The sequence below is a fragment of the Cyanistes caeruleus genome, chromosome 30, assembly GCF_971803275.1.
Source record: "Cyanistes caeruleus chromosome 30, bCyaCae1.hap1.1, whole genome shotgun sequence".
NCBI lineage: Eukaryota > Metazoa > Chordata > Aves > Passeriformes > Paridae > Cyanistes > Cyanistes caeruleus.
Window position 1 is genome coordinate 1,226,110 of NC_141730.1, and position 14,177 is coordinate 1,240,286.

Consider the following 14,177-nt stretch of genomic DNA (forward strand, 5'->3'; position numbering starts at 1 on the left):
TCAGCTAAAGCAGCCCAAGAGGTAAAAAATCCCCTTTTCACCCCAAAACTGGTGCAGGGGAGGGGGAGACCCCCCCCTTTCCCCAGGCTCAGCCCCGCTGATTTATTTCCCTCAGTGCTCCCGGATCCGGTTCGCTGTCGGTGCCGGGCCCCGGTTCGGGGGGGGGGAGGGGAGGGGAGGGGAGGGGGGGGCGCGTTTGGCCGCAGCGGCCGCCAGGTGGCGCCAGAGCGCAGCGCGGCGCTGATTGACAGCTGTCAATCACCGCGGGCCGGCTGGCTGGAAATGGGGCTGCGAGGCTTTGGGCCATCGCTTTGGGGCCCTGTGGGCTGTGTTTTGCAATGTTTTGCGTGTCTGGGGAGCTCCTGGGTCTGGAATGAATTCTTGGGGATGGGTAAAAGCAGAGATGTGCTTGTAGGAGCTGCTGAGAGCCCCGGGAGCAGCGCTGTGCTGGGCACATCCACAGCGGGGCTCTGGCCTCTCTGTGAGGCCCTCCTGCACTGCTCTCGGCTCCCCAGCACAGGAAAGACCTGGAGCTGCTGGAGTGAGTCCAGAGGAGGCCATGGGGATGATCCTGGGGCTCTGGAGCCCCTCTGCTCTCAAGACAGGCTGGGAGAGCTGGGGGTGTTCAGCTTGGAGAGGAGAAGGCTCTGGGAACATTTTAGAGCCCCTTCCAGGCCCTAAAGGGGCTCTGGACCTTGGACAGGGCCTGAAAGGATAGGACAAGGGGGAATGGCTTCCTGCTGCCAGAGAACAGGGTTAGATGGGATATTGGGAATAAATTATTTGCTGTGAGGGAGGGCAGGCCCTGGCACAGGTGCCCAGAGCAGCTGGGACTGCCCTTGGATCCCTGGCAGTGCCCAGGGCCAGGGGCTTGGAGCAGCCTGGGATCATGGAAGGTGTCCCTGCCCATGGTAGGGGGTGGGACAAGGTGAGCTTTATGTTCCCTTGCTACCCAAAGCATCCTCTGACTCTTTGCTGTCCGAGACAATGACAGCAGCCATCAAGATTTCCAACCTGTGCAAGTGAGGCAAGGACCTGGAGCATCCCTGCCTTCCCTTCCGAGGCTGGATTTGGAGAGCCCACGGGGCTGACAGCACTCCCTGAGATTCATTTCCCAGTCTTGGGAAAAGATGGTTTGAAGAGTGGGATCAAAGCTATCCAGCTCTGAGGGCATTCTCCTTGCAGGGCTTTGTATCGAAGTGTTCTGTTGGCTGAATTCTGCCAGCCAGCCCCGAAATACCCCACAAAACATTTTTGCTGAAATCTGCTTTTTCCAAGGGGCAGGCTGGGAGCTGCGGGAGCCAGGGCCCTTGGACAAAGCTCTCGCTCTTCCCTGGCCAACTGAAGCTGGGAATGGCAACACTGAGAGTTTATCAAAAAGCACTTTCAGGGCTGGTGGATGATTCTGTTTGTCTCACGCTCCCTTTGTGCCAGAGGTGCTCTCTGGCTGCGCTGGGAAGCGGCTCTGCTCACCAGGGATGTGGCAGCCAGGGGAAAAGGGAGGAAAGAAAGAGAAAATCCTTTGCCCTGCTCACTCAGCTGGCAGCCTGGGAAGAACCTGAAGTTTTTCTTGCTTTTTCTGTATTTCCAAATTTCTGTAACAGAGGAGGGTGGAAGCTGAAATTTGGTTCCTCCCTATGTACAGGGTGACCTTTGGTTAGAGCCTCTTCCAGCTCCAGGGTTAATCACTCCCTGCAGCCACAAACTATTCTCTGTGTAGTCAAAGAACAGTAGAAGAATAGAAAAAGAGTAGTAAAAGAATAGTAAAAGAGTAGTAAAAGAATAATGAAGGAGTAGTAGAAGATTAAAGCCCAAATTTATATTTTTTAATTTTTCAGATGTGGTCTCAGCTCAGGGGAAGAAACCTGTGGTCAGTGGTTTGAGGGAATAGAGTCATTTCAATCTCTTTTTGACTGTATTTGCTGGGAGGAGGATGCCTGGGAGAGCAAAGTTTCCATCTGAGGGATCACATGCTTTGCACTGGCGTGTGCACTCACACCCTGAGATGGTCCAAAAGCTCCCGGCTGCTCCAGAGTGTTTATTTTACCCCCACCCTACTCACACTTTGAAGTAGATTTAAGCAACAACAACAAAATTATAGGCCCAGTATAAATCTTTAATCAGAACATGTTTCCCCCTCCGAGCCTGCACTGCTGTGCACAATCAGAACGCAAATCAAAAGGAAGCAGAGTAAATTATTCATTGGGAATCTATTCCTGCTCTCCCTACATGGGCACTCGGAGGCAGAGTTCAGGGTGTGAATATTCACTCCAGTGGGCTGAGCTGTGGCCACCGTGCCCAGGGATAGGCAAAGCCTGGCTCCTGGTCTGGCTCTGCCACCCCTGGGGGGTGACCCATGGCTGGGGTGACCCATGGCTGAAGTGACCCAGGGCTGGGGTTACCAGGGCTGGGGTGACCCAGGGCTGGGGTTACCAGGGCTGGGGTGACCCATGGCTGGGGTTACCAGGGCTGGGGTTACCAGGGCTGGGGTTACCAGGGCTGGGGTGACCCATGGCTGGGGTTACCAGGGCTGGGGTGACCCAGGGCTGGGGTGACCCAGGGCTGGGGTTACCCAGGGCTGGGTGACCCATGGCTGGGGTTACCCAGGGCTGGGGTTACCAGGGCTGGGTGACCCATGGCTGGGGTTACCAGGGCTGGGTGACCCATGGCTGGGGTGACCCAGGGCTGGGTGACCCATGGTTGGGTTACCCAGGGTTGGGGTTACCCAGGGCTGGGGTTACCAGGGCTGGGGTTACCAGGGCTGGGGTGACCCATGGCTGGGGTTACCAGGGCTGGGGTTACCAGGGCTGGGGTTACCAGGGCTGGGGTTACCAGGGCTCAGAGCTGCACCGCTGCCTCCCCCAGCCCCTCCTGCAGGGCCGTTCCTCCTGCCCAGCCCAGGGAACAACACTTGCATGGCTGCAGCTCCCCTGACACCAAAATGTGTTTGCACGGATTTACCTCGGGGAAAGGAGTCCCCTGAGCCAACTCAGCATCTCTTCCCATCCCTCCCTCATCCCCTGCATTGCACCCAGCCACCCAGGCCATCTGTGGAATGCCCAGCAGACAGAGAACCACACCTGCCCACTGAGCTGCTGTTTGTCACTGACGGGACACGGAGATGTTGGGAGGATCTAAGCATTTAGGCAGAGTTACCAAAGCTGTTTGGAGAATGGACTTCTGGATGTGGCATCACCATCATTATCATCATCATCATCATTATTATTATTATTATTATTATTATTATTATTATTATCCTCACAATATTTATGCAAGGAACGCCTGGGCCATCCCTGCTGTGTGTCTGACACAGTGCATTGTTATCGGCTGTTAGTGGAATCAAACCCCTTTTTCTTGAGGTTTTTTTTTTTTAATTTTATTTCAGAGTCACGGTCCATGGCACAAACTGTAAAAATACATTTTAAAATGGCCAAAACAGACAGGTCGAGACCTTTCCACTAACAATCCTCCACCCCATCCTTGAAATCTAAAGTAGTGAAGGATTTTGCAGAAAATAATGGATCATTTTCCCATTTACCCATGATTCAAGGATTAATAACTAATCCCATCAAAGGACATCTGCTTAGATTGTTCCTTGTCAGTGAAAGTAAATAGAGCCTTTTAGTCTTTAGACCTAAACTCCTCTGAGGTTATTATGCACAGGAACCTCCTACAAGCCGTCGCTTTCTCTGTCGCTCCTGCTGTGACTAACCCTGGAGGGAGAAAGCAAACTTTGCAAGTCCCTGGACATAAAGGTTATTTGCTAGAATGGAGGAGACTTTTATGAGAGTCCGGGTAAGCTGAGACCCTCACCCTCCCCTAGGGCTTGGCTCGGGCAGGGGGCTGCAGCCCGCAGAGCCCTTTGAGCCGCTTTGTGCTGCCTCCGTGGCTCATTCCCCATCCCGGGCTGGGAGGGCAGGGGCTCTGCTCTCCCCAAAGCTTCTCCCCTACTGAGGTGCTGCTTCAAATCAGCTCTTCTGGGGTTAAATGGGAAAATGAGGAACTGTTTGGGTCCGGGTCCAAAATCCCCAGGGTTGGCAGGAAAAGTCTGGGAGGGTGAATGGGGTTGGGGCTCCATCGGTTCAGGGACTGACAGGAACCTTGGGGGACGGAGTGACACAGGACTCGAGGGAAAAAGACCTTGGAAACAGCGAGCTGCTTGTCAAACAACAGCCTGTCAGAGCATGGCTTGGGTTTCATCAGTGGGGCTCCCAAAGCTGCTTTTTGGGGGGATGGAAACATCCCCAAAAGGGTTCTGGCCAGGAGTGGCTAAGCCAAAATGTGAGAAATCTGCCCCGAATGAGAGGAGTCCTCTCTCTTCTTCTGCCCAGCAGCTGCTCTCTGTAAATACTGATCAGTGGCACTGCCCAAAAACCCCCCAGCGGGGAGATGCCCCCGGGTCACCTGGGGAGAGCCTGGTGCAGGGCACAGCAGATCGCAGGTCCCTGTTCCCTCCTTCTGCCGGGGTGGAAATAACCACTGCCGCCCGTGCCAGGCCGTTGGAGGGATGCATGTTGTAAGCATTTCAGAACATCTAAAATTAGACTTTGTCTTTTTTCCCCCTACCAGAACATGGTGAGTGTCTCATCCACCAACACCAGCTGTGGATTTTTTTGCTCTCTCTTTTGGAAAAAGCTTCCTCAGAGATACAGACAAAAAAGAAAAGCTGCTCCACCCTCTCCCTGGCGCACACAAAATATGAGAGTAATTACAAACTGGGGCTGTGGGCCTCAAACCCAGACCCTGCTCTGGGCTATTGAGGGAAATCTTTCAAAATCCAAATGGAAACCAGCCCCATCAGCCTTTTGCCATGTGGGGAAGCTGGTCCTGCTGTGCTCAGCCCTCCCAGCCCTCCGGACCCGATGCTGCCGTAATCCAGACTCGGCTCCGAGCTCCGGCGAAGGGAACAATTGCAGGCAGAGCCAGTGGGAGTTCAAAAGGAGCAATACTGAATTAAACGATAGCAATTTCCCGTATTTTCTGCCGCTTAAAGGTGCACGCTGGGAATGTTTAAATATCCTTGTTATCCCCTTCAATACCTAGGGAACATTTTTTTAACGAGCTGGGCTGTAATCAGGCCGTGTTCGTGCCAGGCATCCTTTACAACAGCCATTCTCCAAAAAAGCTGTCCAGATCGAAGCCCTTTGAGGCAGAAGAAAAGGCACCTGCTGGACGGAGGGCTCCAGGCAGCTGAGCCGGGGTAGGTGCCGGGGGGACACTTCACCCAATTTTACCCAGACAAAACAGAGCTCCCTGCCACTACAGAAAGAGGGAATTTTGGTATTCGGTTTAGGTTTGGGGTTTGTGGGTTTTTTCCTGGTTTGGTTCTTTTTTTCATGTTGGTTTGGAGGTGAGCTGAAGCTGAGGACAGCATCACATCAGAGGCTGAGATGGTCTGATGAAAATGAATTTGATTGTTTTCAGACTTCAGCCTCCTTCTGCTCTGGGTTCCATGGGTGCCTTTGAAGGCATCCAGTTACTGTTCAGCCTTTGAGGTGAACTATTAAAATATCCTGAATTACCAAAACCTCCACTTGAGGAAGGAAGCACTTGCTGGAGAGAACCAGGAGGGAGCCACGAGGCTTTCCAGCCCTGAGACAAGAAAGGTTTGTCTCTCTGTGGGGTTCCTGGTCAAGGATGGAGCAAAAGGTCCTCGTAGCCAAGACAGAGGCTGTGGGTGCCCAGGACAGAGGCTGTGGACAGGCAGGAGCTGCTTGGACATGGCCAGCACAGCCCTGCAGGCCTGGGGACAGCTTCAGAGCTTCTCTGCCGCTGTCCTTCAGTGTGCACCCACTTGCTTCAAAATGCAGCTTTTGTTGGCATTTCCTTTGTCTGGAGGACGCCGAAGCGGTGGCACCGCATGGCCCAGGCAGCAGCAGAAGTGCCCAGCGAAGGCAGGAAAATGCCCTCCATGGAGAGGAGGCTGGCACCAAGACAAAGACATTGATTTAGAAAGCAGCCAGCTCCAGACCCTTTCCCCTCTCCCCCGAACCTACCAGCCACTAATCTGCTCAGGCAGCTGCACCCCAGATTTTGAAGTGACCGGGATTGCTGGGAGATTCTCAGACAAAACCTGTGTCTGAACATGCCAGGGCAGCAGACACACACATCCAGGGGCAGGGCCAGTCGTGTGGACATTGGCTACAGAAAATAACCCACGGCTTGTCTAAATTCACGCCTCTGTGTGGACATCTCAGCACAAATACTTCAAAATCCTTTTTGATCCGTATGTGGCATTTCTTACAGAGGCTCACACGGAGCCACTCTGAGCTGGCAGGCAAAAAAGGAGGGAATTTCCTTTCAAAAGGCCGGCAGGGAAGCTGCAGGCTGCTCCACACTGGGGCTCTGCAGCTTCCCTGCACCCTCAGAGGAGCAGCCAGTGAGAGCTGGGAGCCCCCAGTGCCTTTCCCCAGGTGGGGAAGGGCTGCAGGGGGAGGGCGTTTTGCAGAGGGTGTTTTGTAGAGGGTATTTTGCAGAGGGTATTTTGCAGGGGGTATTTTGCAGAGGGTATTTTGCAGAGGACATTTTGCAGGGGGTATTTTGCAGAGGGTATTTTGCAGAGGGTATTTTACAGAGGGTATTTTGCAGGGGGTATTTTGTAGAGGGTATTTTGCAGGGGGTATTTTGCAGGGGGTATTTTGTAGAGGGTATTTTGCAGAGGGCGTTTTGTAGAGGGCGTTTTGTAGAGGGTGTTTTGCAGAGGGTATTTTGCAGGGGGTATTTTGCAGGGGGTATTTTGCAGGGGGTATTTTGCCGGGGGTATTTTGCAGGGGGTATTTTGCAGAGGACATTTTGCAGGGGGTATTTTGCAGAGGACATTTTGCAGGGGGTATTTTGCAGAGGACATTTTGCAGGGGGTATTTTGCAGGGGGTATTTTGCAGGGGGTATTTTGCAGGGGGTATTTTGCAGGGGGTATTTTGCAGAGGGTATTTTGCAGGGGGTATTTTGCAGGGGGTATTTTGCAGAGGGTATTTTGCAGAGGGTATTTTGCAGGGGGTATTTTGCAGGGGGTATTTTGCAGGGGGTATTTTGCAGGGGGTATTTTGCAGAGGGTATTTTGCAGGGGGTATTTTGCAGGGGGCATTTTGCAGAGGACATTTTGCAGGGGGTATTTTGCAGAGGACATTTTGCAGAGGGTATTTTGCAGGGGGTATTTTGCAGAGGACATTTTGCAGGGGGTATTTTGCAGGGGGTATTTTGCAGGGGGTATTTCGCCCCTTGGCACGCACAGGGGCACAGAGAGCATCTCCCTGCAGGTGCCCCTCGTGGAAGGGCTGGGGTGGGTGGAGGTGGTGTCTGTGATGGAAATCCCGCTCCCACTCTGCCCACACCTCCCGTGGGACACCCGTGGGACTCGGGCTGAGTGCCCAGGGCCAGGGGGATCGCGGGGGAGGCGCACACGGACAGGGCACACACGGACAGGGCGCGCCTGGACGAGCTTTAGCCACAGCCGGGGCGCTTCTGATCAGTTTTGGGGCCGAGTTTACCCCCCTCACACTTCCACTCTGAGGTTCGTGGCCTGTCCCGGGGGCTGGGGTGGGCTGGGGGCTGGGGGCCAGAGCCCACGGCCCCGCGGAGCCTCGCAGAAATTCACGGGGATAACCCCAGGGGGCTGCACAGAAGGGGCGCGTTCCTCCTTCTCCCCTCTCTCCGCAATCCAGACCCTTCCTGGGGGAATGACGGGTTTGCTTTGCCTTTCCTGGAGGGTTTTTTCCCATTTTTAATCGGTGCGGGGTAAGGGGGGTGAGGGTCCCGCCTGCCTCCCCTGGGACACCCACCGCCGAAAATCCCGGATTCCGAGCTCAGAATCCTCCTGGATCACCCGACACTGATCGCCCCCGCCGTCGCAGCCCGGGATTTGCCTTCCAGCAGAAACTCTCTTCATAAATAAGTTTAAAACGCCCGTTTTGCGGCACTAACGCCCCTTTCCATGCTCCGTGGCAGCGCCTGGCACCGGAAAAATAAATGTGAGATGAGACGGGCACAAAGCTCCCGAGCTGGAGGCAAAAGCTGCGTGCCTTCCACTGGAGGAGCCAGCATTGCCGAGAGAATTCCGAAAAAAACGGGAGAAATTTCTCTACCGCTTTGCTCCAACCCCTCCTTTTAAAGTTCAGTGTCAGAGAAAATAAAGAGGGCTTTAAGACCCAAAAAATGAACGTCTGTCCCGGCGGAAGGCAAAGGTTCCCACTTTCTATCATTGGTGCTTTGGGATAAGGAGGGGGAAAATAATAATCCACTTTTTTTCTTTTTTTCTTTTTTTTTTTTTTTTTTAGCATAATCTGGTGGGAGAAGCCGCCGTCCCCGCTGGAGGATGGGGAAGTGATGCCAGAGGCTCTCGGGTCTGTGGTGAGGCTTTCTGCAGGGAAAAAAAATCTCCTTGGTCTTCGATAGCTGCGGATTTGCCAAGAGAGGGGGAACAGAAAGGGAATTTTTTTTTAAAAAAATTCCTTTTCACACAGTGTGTCCTGCATTTCCAAACTCACGGGAGGTTTGCAGGAACGTCGGCTGAAATCCCGAATAATAATAATAATAATAATAATAATAATAATAATAATAATAATAATAATAATAATAATAACTGGACAGGCAGAAATGGTCGCGGTAACACACGATTCCTCCACCCGCGGCCACGCAGGATGTTACTCGGTTATAGCCATTCGTAGTAAATAAATGAATTAATGAAAATTTTTAAATATAATAATAATAGTAATAATTTAAAAAAATAATAATAAATCCTGGTGACTCGGGAATTAAAGAGGAATTGGGGTAGAGGAGTGCAGAAAGCAGCGACCCGGACGGGGCTGGGAAAAGCGGCTCAGCTGCTGAGGTGGGAATTGAACTGCATAAAAGGGCTTTTCCAAATATTAAAAAAATATATATATATAAATAATAAAAAATCTGAAAATGTGGAAAGAAAGAAGGGAAGAGACTCCTGGAATTCCCTCTGTTTCCACGGCTGTTGCGCTGGCGAGCAGGAGTAACCCGGGCTCCGGAGCTGCCCCGGGGCCGGGCTGCTGCCACCCCCGCCCCATCCCCCGCGGAGCCCTCGCCGAGGTTTTGTTCACTTGGGGTATTTTTATCTAAATCTTGATCGCTTACACTAAACCACAAAATACTCTCAGCGTAGGGAATCGCTTCCTGATTTTGAGCTCATTCTCGTTATTTGGGCGTTTGAACGGCGAGCAAAAGGGAGAAAATGTTATTTATTAGGAGGGAAAATAAAATACTTCCTGAGTAGGGAAGAAAATCGGAGCCCAGCTTGAAAAGGGGGATATTTTTCAATACGCCGTGATTACATTTTGCGGAAGGAGGGAAACAAAATCAATCTCCAAACCGAGGGGGAAGCCCAGCGCCGGGGGAAACTTCGTGAAACGCCGGCGGCGCAAACGCTCGGAGCGAGGCAGCGGAAAAACGGAGCGCTCCTCCTGCCGTGACCCCCCGGCTTCCATCAGCGTTCAGGAAATGCCAGGGCCACTTTGCCCGTAATCTCTGCTTATTAAGCAAAAAAAAACCCTGCCGTGCTTATAAAACCGCAGGTAACAAGGGAACTGGCGATCCCCTCGTGCGCCGGGGATCTCCACCCTGTGCCGGGGGTTTTGTTATTAAGAAAATGCAAGAAGTCAGTAGTTACCTTTAGAACACTCCCTCGGGCCGGGGCTGGCCGGCCCTCCGCGTGTCCCCGAATTACCGGGTTATTGCCGGGGCACGGCGCCGTTTTTGGGAAGGGTCCTCGGCGGGAGGAGGATCCCCTGCGCTCAGGCCGGGCCGTGCTGCTCGCCGGGCGTTTATGTCAAAGGGAGAAAAAGAATTTATTTGAATTAAGGAGCAAATTCGGAGCAGCCGCACGGGCCCCAGCCGCATCCCCCGAGCACTTTGTGCCCCCGAGGCTCTGCAGCTTTCCTTTAAAACCACCCAAATACCCTCAAATAACCTTCTTTCCCCCCTCGTCCGCGTTCCCCCGCACGCCTCACCCCAGTTCCCACCCCTAAACGCTGCTGCGGTTCTCTCTCCCCGCGCCTCCGCGGCTGCGGAGAGAGAGCTTGCCATATTTGCATATATGGTAATGAGCTCCTAATTGCCAGGCTGGCTGCGCTTTGCTGATCGATTTCGAGCAATCCAGAGGTTAAGGAAGCTTGGAAATAGCGCGGCTCCCAGCTCCCCCCTACCCCCGAAGCCCCCCCGGCAGCCCCCCCGCGCCAGGAGCGGCCCCGCATTTGCATCCCAACTTTTTTTAACTCTCCCACGTACACTTTACGTATCGGCTACGTGGAGGCTCCTCGGCCGCTCCTATATATCCTTACGCCGGGCACGGCCCCCGCTCCTCCGCCGCCGGCTCCGGGCTCCTCCGGGCTCCGGGCTCCGGGCTCCGGGCTCCGGGCTCCGGGCTCCGGGCTCCGGGCCACCGCCGGGACCCGCGGGCGGCGGGGCCGGAGCGAACCGGGCCGGGCCGGGGGCGGGCGGGTGAGGGCAGGGCAGGGCAGAGCGAGCAGGTGAGTGAGGGCAGGGCAGGCAGCCAGGGAGGGCAGGCAGGCAGAAGGAGCCGTGCACACAGGTTGGCAGGTGCAGGGAGGGCAGGTGGGGCAGCTCAGGGAGGGCAGCAGCCCAGGCTGGCGAGCAGGGCACGGAGGGCAGCGCAGGCAGGAGCCGCCGGCCGTCGGGCGCATCCCGGGCCGCCCCTGGCTGGGTGAAGAACTCGGGGTAACCCGGGAGAATGAAGGGATGCCGGGCCGTGCTCCCCCGGCCCAGCCAGCCCCGCCCGTGCTCGCTGCCGGGCCGGGGCGCGGAGCCCCCCGGAGCCCCCCGGAGCCCCCCGGAGCCCCCCGCAGCCTCCCGAGCAGCGCCGGGCCGGCCCCGCACAGCCGGACAAACAATGTGAGACTTGGCGGAACAAAAGCGGCGGGGCTTGGGTTGCTGAACACGTCTGAGGCCAGACGAGCAGCGCGATTTATTGGACTCGGTGAGAAAACCATAATAAAAAAAAAAAGGGTGGGGGGAGGACAGGGGGGCGGAGGAGGGAGAGGATTCTCAAAGCGTCTTTATTACGGGCTGGGGGCCGGGTGGGAGATGCCCCGGAGCGGGTCCAGCTCCCGCTCGGGGCTGGGCGTGCGGGTCCAACCAGGGCCGGCTCCGGGCTCGGAGTTTCTCCCAAAGCCCGGGGACAGGAGCAGCTTCCTCCCCTTTTCCCTCTTCTCCTGTCCCGCCGCATCCGAGCTACGAAACTTTGGGGACGGCCGGGCGCGTCCCCGACACCACCACCCCCTGCTTTTCTCTCGATCCGCGGGTGACCCAGACCCACTTTGGGTGAGGGGTTCACTTCTTTCACCTTCTCCCGAGTCGAGAATCCAGATTTGGGGTGCGGGGGTCCCCCTGCAGTTCCCCACTGTCCCTCGGACAGGGGATGGCAGCGGCCTGGCAGGACACGGCCATTCCAGGCTCTTGTCCCTGCTCCAAGCGCGCCCGTGGATTCGCTGCTGCCCCCGGAGCCACTGCCGGGGCTCCGTGCTTTGCTCGAGGGGACGCTCGGGGTGCGCGGAGCCTCCCGTGGGGGGAGGCAGAGACACCCCCAAATCCTCGCTCCTGCGAGCGCCTTCCCCGCGGGGGCGGCCGGGGGTGCTCCGGGGACCCGCACACGGGAGAGCCGGGGAGCCAAGGGCCGGGTACCCCCATCCCCATCCCCATCCCCGGACGGGATTTTGGGAGGGGCGGGATGCGCAGAGCGGGATGCCCACGATGGAATAAGCGAACGCCAGTGGATGAAACGCGCGTGGAAACGGAGCCAGCACAAAGGTTCCGCGCTTCCCCCTGCACAGCCCGCGGCAGAACGCGGCTGGTGCGAAGAGAAGGGGACGCGGTTCCTCCCCAGCTCCAGAACTTCTCCTCGTGTGGCATTGCTTAAATTTCTGCCCCCGCCACAACAAGGTGGGAGCCGCTCCATGAGTACCCCTGAAGCCCACGAATTCCTGCCGGGGAGCGGCCCATTGAGGCTCTCCCCCATCAGGCCGTGCAGGGCACCCAAATTCAATGGGTTTAGGGTTTTTTTAGAAGTTATTGAAGCCAGACGTGATGCCCCGGCCGAAATTCGCCTCTCGGTTGCAGCGGGCCCGGGTGTTCCGGTCCTGCCGCCGATGGAAAATCTCGTATGATTTTTGGTTGTTGGTTTTGCTGTTGCTTTTCTCTTTTTTTTTTGTTTGTTGTTTTTTTTTTCCTTGCCAAGGAAGCTTTAATTTTTATTTTAATATTTAATTCTATTTTAACTTATATTTCAGTTCTTATTGCCCTTTATTGTTCCTGTTGTTTCGGTCTTAAAAAGCCTCATCCGTGCAGCTTATTCTTGATTCTTTCCTCAGCGCGGGGAAGAAGCTGCGCTCAAAGAGTGCGTGAGGAAAAATTAACCCGGGCTTATTTTGGGCTGTTTTTCGGGTTGTACTTGGACTGTCAGCTCTGTGAAAAAAGCACATGGTACCCACCAGGTCAGGTCCTGCCCAGCTCGGCTCCGTTTCTAGCCCCCGGAAATTAAGTTTTTCTGTATGCACTGGTGTGCGTGGAAGTTTTAAGGCTGGAAATCCTCAAATCTGCCGTTATAAGGGAGATCCCGCGATCGCGGCAGCGAGCCCTTCTGCTTCCTTGCTGTTTGGATTTTTTTCTTTCCCCCAGAAAGACAGCAAAGCACGGAGCAGGTTTTTATTTGTTAAGACACTCAAAACACACCCAAGCATTTTCTGCAAATCGCTTGTGCCCTTCCCTAAATCCTCCCAGATCGGGCTGGTTCTAAAGCGATGTTAAATAAAATTAGAAATAAAAATGCACTGTCATCGGGGTAATCCCAGGGTGAATCCAAATTTGAAAGCAAAATCCCTGTCTTTGCAGCCTTTTTCAGGATAAATCGCAAATTTCGTCGTGTTTCTTCTTTTGGCAGGTTAAAAAAAATTTATAATTTCCGGAGGGGACTGAAATAGAAATTACGGGGGAAAAAAATTTACGTGAATTTAATAAAGAGGAGAATAAAAAGAGGGGCAGGCGTGCGGTTGTGTTCCTAAAATGACATCTCAGCGAGGGTGGGAATGGTTGCAGCCGGCCCCGCCGGGACCCCACGGAGCTGCTGCACGGCCACCCCCGGCGTGGGGGCTGCGAGGGCACGGCGGGCGCTGCTGCCTCTTTAACCGAGCCCTCTTTGCCTTCTCTTCCAGGATCCTCCGGCTGCGGCGGCCGCTCGGGGCCCGGCCCCGCTCTGCCCGCGCAGGAGGAGCCGCTGGCGTGGCCCAGGTGGGTGCTGGGGAACCACGGAGGGAGAAATCGCGGGCAGAGCCCACCCCGGGGTGCGAGCGGCTCCGGGAGGGGTCGGGACGGGCTCTTTTCCTGAAAGAAGTTGGAGGCTGTAAATTTGGAACGGGGTGCAGGTGGGGGGGACCCCTGGGTGTCTCCAGTGGGTGCTGCAGCCCCTCCCTTCCCCCGTGAGCGCCCGCAGAGTCTGCCCGAAATCTGCGTTTTTCACCCCCACCTAAGTCTGGAAGTGGAAGAAGGGAAAGGGGAAAGGTGCGAGACAGCTCCTCCCAAACCCTTTTGTGCAGGGGAGGCTCGCAGGAGCCCACGGGGAGGGGCGGAACAGCGGCGGTCCTGGGGAGCAGAGCCCCAGCCCCACGGATATTTTGGGGCTATTTCCACATCTCCCGTTCCCCATTCCCAGTTATGGCTGGAAGTACTCGGCCTGACCAGTGGGTTCCCATTTTCCCACTGGGGGCAACTGGGAGAGAGGGCCCTGACAGCGTGGATTTGCTGCACTGGTGGTGGCAGCGGGAGAATCCAGCTCCAGAAAGAGACAAAAGCCATAAGTAACTTCCCAGCCCAAACTCACAGACCCAAACCCAGCTGGCTTTCCGCTAGGAAAAAAATAATTCCATGGCAAAGAGAACTTCAAGAGAAAACGAAAAAATCCAGGCCCAACCTCTGTTCTCGTTCAATGAAAAACCATGGTGGCCTTTTTTTTTTTATTTATGGGATCTGTATCATAGAAGGAAAATCAAAGGGTGATTAACGGTGGGGTTAAAACTACAGAAGTAAAACAGCATTTGTTTCCTTCTGGGATCTGCACACCGCGGCCAGGCCCTGGCACTGGCATTGGGTGGCGTTCCCAGGAAAGGGAAGCCAGGGAGACTGAGCTTGGGGACAGAGAGGTGGA

At 55.1% G+C, this 14,177-nt stretch overlaps 1 long non-coding RNA gene across 1 annotated transcript; it reads right to left on the reverse strand.

Moving 5' to 3' along the window:
* Window positions 1-5,228: 5,228 nt before the first annotated feature.
* Window positions 5,229-9,771, reverse strand: LOC111922349 (uncharacterized). Its single transcript, XR_015279887.1, has 3 exons — window positions 9,633-9,771; window positions 7,780-7,948; window positions 5,229-5,923 (listed from the first exon to the last, which is right to left on the reverse strand). It is a non-coding gene; the product is annotated as an uncharacterized LOC111922349 (long non-coding RNA).
* Window positions 9,772-14,177: the final 4,406 nt, after the last annotated feature.